Below are 10,587 nucleotides of genomic sequence, written 5' to 3'. Positions count from 1 at the left end.
TGAATAGTGTATTCACACTAGAGCGATAAAAACCCTTTTGGTAGGGGTTTATTTCTTAATGTAGGATGTAGATGCTTATGTGATAGTAAGACAACTAGGGAAAGAATGTGAGATATATAATATAATACAATTTATTACAGACACAATGTATATCTTATAGACATGGATCCATGGTACATAAAAGTGTATTTAAGACAGTTTAAAATAATTAGAAGTTATAAAATGTATTGGATAAATCTGAAATGTATAGGGTAAACATCAAGGGGATTATACTATGTTATGTTTCTTTATTCCTAGGTTTTGAGGACTTCCCAGCTTTTCTATTGCCCCTTTTTATGTCATTTTTATTGTTTTTATTGCCTTGGAATTGAGGCATTTGAACTGTCTTCAGATTGGATTATTAGGACCCATTGGAGGACAAGAGACATTTTATATGGACTCTTTTTTCAGGATATATAAGTTTCAGGATTATCACAACGTCATCACTATTTTGTATAACTATTTTGTATAACTTTTTGAATGTATCCCCAACATTTGTTTATTATCCAAGTTCAACTACTTGTTCACTGCCCCTAACTTAGTTATTATTGTTGATTAAGTGTGTATCGATTCACATTTTTAACTACACATTTTTATGGTATGTGATTTGTTATGTAACCTTCTTTTTCTATTTTTGAGATCACATTACATTTATGATTTTTGATACCACATTTTTTCTGATACCACATTTTTTTACTAGATGTGTACACACTAGTCCATTTTGATCACATTTTTTGATCGTTTTTTTATTTTTATTTTTATTTTTATTCTCTTCACTGCGTATCATTTCACATATGGTTTTTGTTTACATATGATTTGTTGTTAAGTCTCATATCTATCCGTATAAGATTCTGTCCACATAGGATATTTTGTTGAGCCGTATTCTTTTTTGTTTAAATTGTATTCTCCAAATTTGTGGACACCATTCCACCAATCTGTTTTAACTGTTTAATTTATGTAAATTGTTTTACTAGCCTCCATATCACCATAGGGAGTAGAGGGTAGTACATTTTAACGAAGTCCACCTTTCTTACACACAACCTTGGGGACACTCTGCCTTTGGAGGGTCCAATCCCCTTGATTTTTACCCTATACATTTCAGATTTATCCAATACTCCTGTTAAGTGTAGTCAGTCCACGGGTCATCCATTACTTATGGGATATTAACTCCTCCCTAACAGGAAGTGCAAGAGGATCACCCAAGCAGAGCTGCTATATAGCTCCTCCCCTCTACATCACACCCAGTCATTCTCTTGCACCTAACTAAAGATAGGACGTGTGAGAGGACTGTGGTTATTAATATTAGTTTTTTATGTCTTCAATCAAAAGTTTGTTATTTTAAACAGCACCGGAGTGTGTTGTTATCTCTCAGGCAGAATTTGAAGAAGAATCTACCTGAGTTTTTATCTAGTATCTTAGCAGTCGTAACTAAGATCATATTGCTATTCTCGGCCTTCTGAGGAGCGGAGTACTTCAGAACAGGGGATAGCGGGCAGGGTTTACCTGCAAAGAGGTATGTTGCAGCACATTATTTTCTAAGGAATGGAATTGACTGAGAAAATACTGCTAATACCGATATAATGTAAGTACAGCCTTAAATGCAGTAGTAGCGACTGGTATCAGGCTGACATGTATGTATTTTTACATAAAGTATTTCTGGGGAATGGAACTTCACTGAGAAAATACTGTGTATATTAAATAAGATAGAGCCTCCACTGCAGTGATAGCGACTTGCAGCAGGCTTATTAATATCAATATTTATTGCATGTTAAAACGTTTACTGGCATGTTAATCGTTTTTTCTGTGGTACTTGGTGATAAAACTTTATGGGCATAATTTTTTCCACATGGCTATCGTTATTTTTGAATATATTCAGTTTCCTGAGCTTCCTCACTATTGTAATATGAGTGGGAGGGGCCTATTTTGGCGCTTTATTGCGCAGTAAAAATTCAGTCACAATCTTCATATTTTTCCTCCATGATCCGGATCGTCTCTACAGAGCACAGGGGTCTCCAAAGCTAATTTGAGGGAGGTAATCACTCACAGCAGAGCTGTGAGAGAGGTTTTTTGTGACTGAGATAAAAACATTTAATATTTGATATTATATTGTTATCCGTTTTTGGGGCACTAAGGGGTTATCATTCAATTGCTAGTGGGTGCAATCCTTTGCTACCTTAATACATTTATTGTGAAAATTTGGTTGCTATAACTAATTGCATTATTGTTATTTCAACTGTGACAGTTTTTCAGTGCTTTTTAAAGACACAGTAACGGTTTTTATATTGCTTGTAAATTTATTTGTGAAAGTATTTTCCAAGCTTGCTAGTTTCATTGCTAGTCTGTTTAAACATGTCTGACTCAGATGAATCTCTGTGTTCAATATGTTTAACGGCCAATGTGGAGCCCAACAGAAATTTGTGTACTAATTGCATTGATGCTACATTAAGTAAAAGCAAACATGTAAAGAAAAATTCACCAGACAACGAGGGAAGAGTTATGCCGACTAACTCTCCTCACGTGTCAGTACCTTCGTCTCCCGCTCAGGAGGCGTGTGATATTGTGGCGCCAGGTACATCAGGGCGGCCCTTACAAGTCACTTTACAAGATATGGCTAATGTTATGACTGAAGTACTATCTAAATTACCAGAATTTAGGGGTAAACGCGATCACTCTGGGATGAGAACAGAGTATGCTAATAATAATAGAGCCATGTCTGATACTGCGTCACAGTGTGCAGAACATGAGGACGGAGAGCTTCATTCTGTGGGTGACGGATCTGATCCAAATAAAATGGATTCAGACATTTCAAATTTTAAATTTAAGCTTGAGAACCTCCGCGGATTACTAGGGGAGGTATTAGCGGCTCTGAATGATTGTGACACAGTTGCAATCCCAGAGAAGACATGTAGGCTGGATAAATTCTTTGCTGTACCGGTGTGTACTGACGTTTTTCCTATACCCAAAAGGCTTACAGAAATTATTAACAAGGAGTGGGATAAACCCGGTGTGCCGTTTTCACCCCCTCCTATATTTAGAAAAATTTCCAATAGACGCCACCACACGGGACCTATGGCAGACGGTCCCTAAGGTGGAGGGAGCAGTTTCTACTCTGGCTAAACGTACCACTATCCCGGTGGAGGATAGCTGTGCTTTTTTAGACCCAATGGACAAAAAATTAGAGGGTTACCTTAAGAAAATGTTCGTTCAACAAGGTTTTATATTACAACCCCTTGCATGTATTGCGCCTGTCACGGCTGCTGCAGCATTTTGGTTTGAGTCTCTGGAAGAGACACTTAGTTCAACTCCATTGGATGAAGTTCTTAACAAGCTTAGAGTCCTTAAGCTAGCTAATTTATTTATTGCAGATGCCGTAGTACATTTAACTAAACTTACGGCTAAGAATTCTGGATTTGCCATTCAAGCGCGTAGAGCTCTGTGGCTTAAATCCTGGTCAGCTGATGTGACTTCTAAATCTAAATTGCTTAACATCCCTTTCAAAGGGCAGACATTATTCGGGCCCGGTTTGAAAGAAATCATCGCTGACATTACTGGAGGTAAAGGCCATGCCCTACCTCAAGACAAGGCCAAACCTAGGGCTAAACAGTCTAATTTTTGTGCCTTTCGTAACTTCAAGGCAGGTGCAACTTCAACTTCCTCTGCTCCAAGACAGGAAGGAACGGTTGCTCGCTACAGACAGGGCTGGAAACCTAACCAGTCCTGGAACAAGGGCAAGCAGGCCAGAAAACCTGCTGCTGCCCCTAAGACAGCATGAAGCGAGGGCCCCCGATCCAAAAGTGGATCTAGTAGGGGGCAGACTGTCTCTCTTCGCCCATGTTTGGGCAAGAGATGTCCAGGATCCTTGGGCGTTAGAGATCATATCTCAGGGATATCTTCTGGACTTCAAAGCTTCTCCTCCAAAAGGGAGATTTCATCTTTCAAGGTTGTCAGCAAATCTGACAAAGAAAGAGGCGTTTCTACGCTGTGTTCAAGACCTTTTACTAATGGGAGTGATCCAACCAGTTCCGCGGTCGGAACACGGACAGGGATTTTACTCAAATCTGTTTGTGGTTCCCAAAAAAGAGGGAACATTCAGACCAATCTTGGACTTAAAAATCCTAAACAAGTTTCTAAGAGTTCCATCGTTCAAAATGGAAACTATTCGAACAATCCTACCGATGATTCAAAAGGGTCAGTTCATGACCACAGTGGATCTAAAGGATGCCTACCTTCATATACCGATTCACAAAGATCATTATCGGTACCTAAGATTTGCCTTTCTAAACAGGCATTACCAGTTTGTAGCTCTTCCCTTCGGGTTAGCTACGGCCCCGAGAATTTTTACAAAGGTTCTGGGCTCACTTCTGGCGGTGCTAAGACCGCGAGGCATAGCGGTGGCTCCATACCTAGACGACATTCTGATACAGGCGTCAAGTTTTCAAATTGCCAAGTCTCATACAGAGATAGTTCTGGCATTTCTGAGGTCGCATGGGTGGAAGGTGAACGTGGAAAAGAGTTCTCTATTACCACTCACAAGAGTTCCCTTCTTGGGGACTCTTATAGATTCTGTAGAAATGAAAATTTACCTGACAGAGGACAGGTTAACAAAACTTCTAAATGCTTGCCGTGCCCTTCATTCCATTCAACACCCGTCAGTGGCTCAATGCATGGAGGTAATCGGCTTAATGGTAGCGGCAATGGACATAGTACCCTATGCTCGCCTACATCTCAGACCACTACAATTGTGCATGCTAAGTCAGTGGAATGGGGATTATTCAGATTTGTCCCCTATGCTGAATCTGGATCAAGAGACCAGAGATTCTCTTCTATGGTGGCTATCTCGTCCACATCTGTCCAGGGGGATGCCCTTCAGCAGACCAGACTGGACGATTGTAACAACAGACGCAAGCCTCCTAGGATGGGGCGCTGTCTGGAATTCCCTGAAGGCTCAGGGATTTTGGTCTCAGGAGGAGAGTCTCCTCCCAATAAACATTCTGGAATTAAGAGCGGTTCTCAATGCTCTCCTAGCTTGGCCTCAGTTAGCAACTCTGAGGTTCATCAGGTTCCAGTCGGACAACATCACGACTGTGGCTTACATCAACCATCAAGGAGGGACAAGAAGTTCCCTAGCGATGATGGAAGTCTCAAAGATAATTCGCTGGGCAGAGTCTCACTCTTGCCACCTATCAGCGATCCATATCCCAGGCGTGGAGAACTGGGAGGCAGATTTCCTAAGTCGCCAGACTTTTCACCCGGGGGAGTGGGAACTTCACCCGGAGGTTTTTACCCAACTGCTTCGGCGTTGGGGCAGACCAGATCTGGACCTCATGGCGTCTCGCAAGAACGCCAAGCTTCCTCGTTACGGATCCAGGTCCAGGGACCCGGGAGCGGTTTTGATAGATGCTCTGACGGCACCTTGGGCCTTCAACATGGCTTATGTGTTTCCACCTTTCCCGATACTTCCTCGACTGATTGCCAGGATCAAACAGGAGAGAGCATCGGTGATTCTAATAGCGCCTGCGTGGCCGCGCAGGACCTGGTATGCAGATCTAGTGGACATGTCGTCCTGTCCACCTTGGTCTCTGCCTCTGAGACAGGACCTTCTAGTTCAAGGTCCTTTCAAACATCCAAATCTAATTTCTCTGAAGCTGACTGCATGGAGATTGAACGCTTGATTCTATCTAAGCGTGGATTCTCGGAGTCAGTGATTGATACCTTAATACAGGCTAGGAAACCTGTTACCAGGAAAATTTACCATAAAATATGGCGTAAATACTTACATTGGTGCGAATCCAAGAGTTACTCATGGAGTAAGGTCAGGATTCCTAGGATATTGTCTTTTCTACAAGAAGGTTTAGAAAAGGGTTTATCAGCTAGTTCGTTAAAGGGACAGATCTCAGCTCTGTCCATCCTTTTACACAAACGTCTGTCAGAAGTTCCGGACGTTCAGGCTTTTTGTCAGGCTTTGGCCAGGATTAAGCCTGTGTTTAAGACTGTTGCTCCACCGTGGAGCTTAAACTTAGTTCTTAAAGTTCTGCAGGGTGTTCCATTTGAACCCCTTCATTCCATTGATATCAGGTTGTTATCCTGGAAAGTTCTATTTTTAATGGCTATCTCCTCGGCTCGTAGAGTCTCTGAGTTATCGGCCTTACATTGTGATTCTCCTTATCTGATTTTTCATTCAGACAAGGTGGTTCTGCGTACTAAACCTGGGTTCTTACCTAAGGTAGTCACTAACAGGAATATCAATCAAGAGATTGTTGTTCCATCATTGTGTCCTAATCCTTCTTCAAAGAAGGAACGTCTTTTGCATAATCTAGACGTGGTACGTGCTCTGAAGTTCTACTTACAGGCAACTAAGGATTTTAGACAAACTTCTTCCCTGTTTGTCATTTATTCTGGTCAGAGGAGAGGTCAAAAAGCTTCGTCTACCTCTCTCTCTTTTTGGCTTCGTAGCATAATACATTTAGCCTATGAGACTGCTGGACAGCAGCCTCCTGAAAAGATCACAGCTCATTCCACTAGAGCTGTAGCTTCCACTTGGGCCTTTAAGAATGAGGCCTCTGTTGAACAGATTTGCAAGGCTGCAACTTGGTCTTCACTTCATACTTTTTCCAAATTTTACAAATTTGACACTTTTGCTTCTTCGGAGGCTGTTTTTGGGAGAAAGGTTCTACAGGCAGTGGTTCCTTCCGTGTAAAGATCCTGCCTTTTCCCTCCCGTCATCCGTGTACTTTTAGCTTTGGTATTGGTATCCCATAAGTAATGGATGACCCGTGGACTGACTACACTTAACAGGAGAAAACAAAATTTATGCTTACCTGATAAATTCCTTTCTCCTGTAGTGTAGTCAGTCCACGGCCCGCCCTGTTGTTTTCGGCAGGTCTAAAGATTTTAATTTAAACTCCAGTCACCACTGCACCCTTTGGTTCCTCCTTTCTCGTTTGGTTCGGTCGAATGACTGGGTGTGACGTAGAGGGGAGGAGCTATATAGCAGCTCTGCTTGGGTGATCCTCTTGCACTTCCTGTTAGGGAGGAGTTAATATCCCATAAGTAATGGATGACCCGTGGACTGACTACACTACAGGAGAAAGGAATTTATCAGGTAAGCATAAATTTTGTTATAACTTCTAATTATTTTAAACTGTCTTAAATACACTTTTATGTACCATGGATCCATGTCTATAAGATATACATTGTGTCTGTAATAAATTGTATTATATTATATATCTCACATTCTTTCCCTAGTTGTCTTACTATCACATAAGCATCTACATCCTACATTAAGAAATAAACCCCTACCAAAAGGGTTTTTATCGCTCTAGTGTGAATACACTATTCACACACACACACCAGACCTTGACTTAACTGGCGCTCCTCTCTAAAACCTTTCTCAATAGTATTTTCTCTGTGGGTAGTGGGGGCCCACCTTAGATAGGAGCTATAGGTCCTTTAAGCGCTGTGAGTGCAACACATATCTGAGATCCAATGCCTACGATCCTGATCGTTTCACCCACAATGCCAAATGACAGACTGGGCTTCCTCAGGGCGGATGGATCTTAGCCCTGCTGGGAGGAAATATATCCACAAAGACTCCTCCCAGTTTTAACCAATTATGTACCTTAATCTTGATGCTAAACAATGTGTAACATACATACCAAACCTAACTAATTCTAAAGAAGAAGGAAGTAACCAGCAAAAAAGTTGATGAGACATAATAAGTCAAATTAGTTAATGACGTTCACAATTGCAAATAAAAAAAAAAAAATGAAAAACAAAAGATAAGCAAATGAATGAAATAAGTAGTCTTTAATTAAAATTGAAACTAAAATTAGAAACTCAGGGAGCAAGTAATGATGTTAGAAAGCTATTCATATTCATAACATCCAAATACTCTAATATACATGAATATTATAATAGAAAGGGGCTTTTTTAGATGAAACTAGCCATATCCAACTTTTCATTAAGACCAACTGGCGAAAGAGTGTTCAAAGTAAATATCCACTTACACTCTTTTTGGAGCAGACATTTATCATTGTCCCCCCCTCTTCCATGCACAATACCTTTGTCTATACCTGTAAAGCGTAGACAACCTGGGTTGCTGTTATGTACAGCTTGATAATGTCTCGCAATGCTGCTAGATTGTATTTTACCTTTTATATCGTCCCTATGTTCCTTTATATGATCTTTAAAGATACGTTTCGTTTTGCCCACGTAAAACGCCGGGCAAGAACATTTTGCTAAAGTCTGGCTGAAGACAATATCGCTATATGTGGAAAATCATCCTGGTGTGATTTGGTTGTTTTCTTCAGCAATACACTCTTGTGAGAATTTTATCTCAATATATGCAGGCATCTCTATGTAAACTGCTGTGTCTCTATGTAACTGCTGTACTGAGGCAATTCATTATGGAGGATGTATTACTATGTTCCACTATCTATCTTATTGCTAATAACCATTGTAATAGTTATTCTTCATACTTGTATGTAACTTACTATCTATCTTATTGCTAATAACCATTGCAATAGCTATTCTTCATACTTGTATGTAACTCACTATCTATCCTATTGCTAATAACCATTGCAATAGTTATTCTTCATACTTGCATGTAACTTACTATCTATCTTATTGCTAATAACCATTGCAATAGCTATTCTTCATACTTGTATGTAACTCACTATCTATCTTATTGCTAATAACCATTGCAATAGCTATTCCTCATACTTGTATGTAACTCACTATCTATCTTATTGCTAATAACCATTGCAATAGCTATTCTTCATACTTGTATGTAACTCACTATCTATCTTATTGCTAATAACCATTGCAATAGCTATTCTTCATACTTGTATGTAACTCACTATCTATCTTATTGCTAATAACCATTGCAATAGCTATTCTTCATACTTGTATGTAACTCACTATCTATCTTATTGCTAATAACCATTGCAATAGCTATTCTTCATACTTGTATGTAACTCACTATCTATCTTATTGCTAATAACCATTACAATAGCTATTCTTCATACTTGTATGTAACTCACTATCTATCTTATTGCTAATAACCATTGCAATAGCTATTCTTCATACTTGTATGTAACTCACTATCTATCTTATTGCTAATAACCATTGCAATAGCTATTCTTCATACTTGCATGTAACTTACTATCTATCCTATTGCTAATAACCATTGCAATAGCTATTCTTCATACTTGTATGTAATTCTTTGTAATTGTTGCTATACTGCCATTATTGTTGTTCCTGAAATCTTTACAAAGCACCTATCACTACTTAGATCCCTAAAAATGTACCTGTCCGGTAATTATCCCTTGTATTGACTTGGGTACCGTGTACAGCTTGGGTGTAGCAGTGTACTAGGTGTCTTTGGATTGTATTTTTGACAATATTATGATTATGATGTGCACATCTTCAGGGTTTTAATTGGCCACATGTACTATATTGTTTGTTCAACATACTTTACTTTGTGTTGCTAACATATACCCGAGGCCAGCACACAACTGGCCTATTGCTATGTTTAGACAGTTAGGATTTACTTCTTTCTGTACTATTAATAAATTATTTTTTGTTCTCAGTGATTGTACTGGTCAGAGATTCATTCCATTTGTTTAATTTAGCTACACTTTTGAGCTATTTTTTTATAAAAAAAAGAGTGCTTGATTCCCTATCTATACAGGGCCTTAAGAAATTTTTGATGGTCCTTGTTCTCCTCTTGTAGTTTGTTGAAGAATATATATATATATATATATATATATATACACATACACACACATATATATTTATATATATGCATATATACACACACACACATATATATACACATATACACACACGCTTATATATATATATATATATACACAGTATATACACATACACACAAACACACACACACATATATATATATATATCTATATATATATATATATATATATATATATATACACAGTATATGCATATACACCCACACATAAACACACACATTTATATGGGTGTGTGTGAGCACATGTGTGGGGGGGGTTTTCTTCTAACAAATACATACATTTTAATTTTATGTACAAAAAAAATTTGTAACTATATTGTGTCAAGTCACCTCAATTAACATGAATGGGGGGGTTACAGAATGAAACTACTATAGCAGGGAGAAGCTGGCTAGGAACCTATTACTAGACTAGCCAGGCTACAAAAAATTATTATTTAATATTCATTTTGTATGTACACTTTATTTGTTTGATTGCTAAACAAATTAATTGGCCTTGTTTATTTGCTGTATAATGTTTGACAGCAGGCCGCAACATTACTCATATGTTAATATGTCTATAAATAATTAGGATTTTATGCGATCCGTTATATTAGATCAATTTTGTCTTTGTTTATTTTATCTGAGGGTTTATAATTTCTGAAAAAGTTATTTAATTTTAGATGATATTATATAAATTTGTATAACATCTATTAGGGTTTAGTATACAGTGTGTTAATTAGCCACCTGTGCACTAGGGAGGTTGTTTGTTCATCATTTGTAACGGGAGGGTTTAT

This window comes from Bombina bombina, chromosome 7 (genome assembly GCF_027579735.1).
Source record: "Bombina bombina isolate aBomBom1 chromosome 7, aBomBom1.pri, whole genome shotgun sequence".
Lineage (NCBI taxonomy): Eukaryota > Metazoa > Chordata > Amphibia > Anura > Bombinatoridae > Bombina > Bombina bombina.
Note: the sequence above shows the minus strand (reverse complement) of the source record.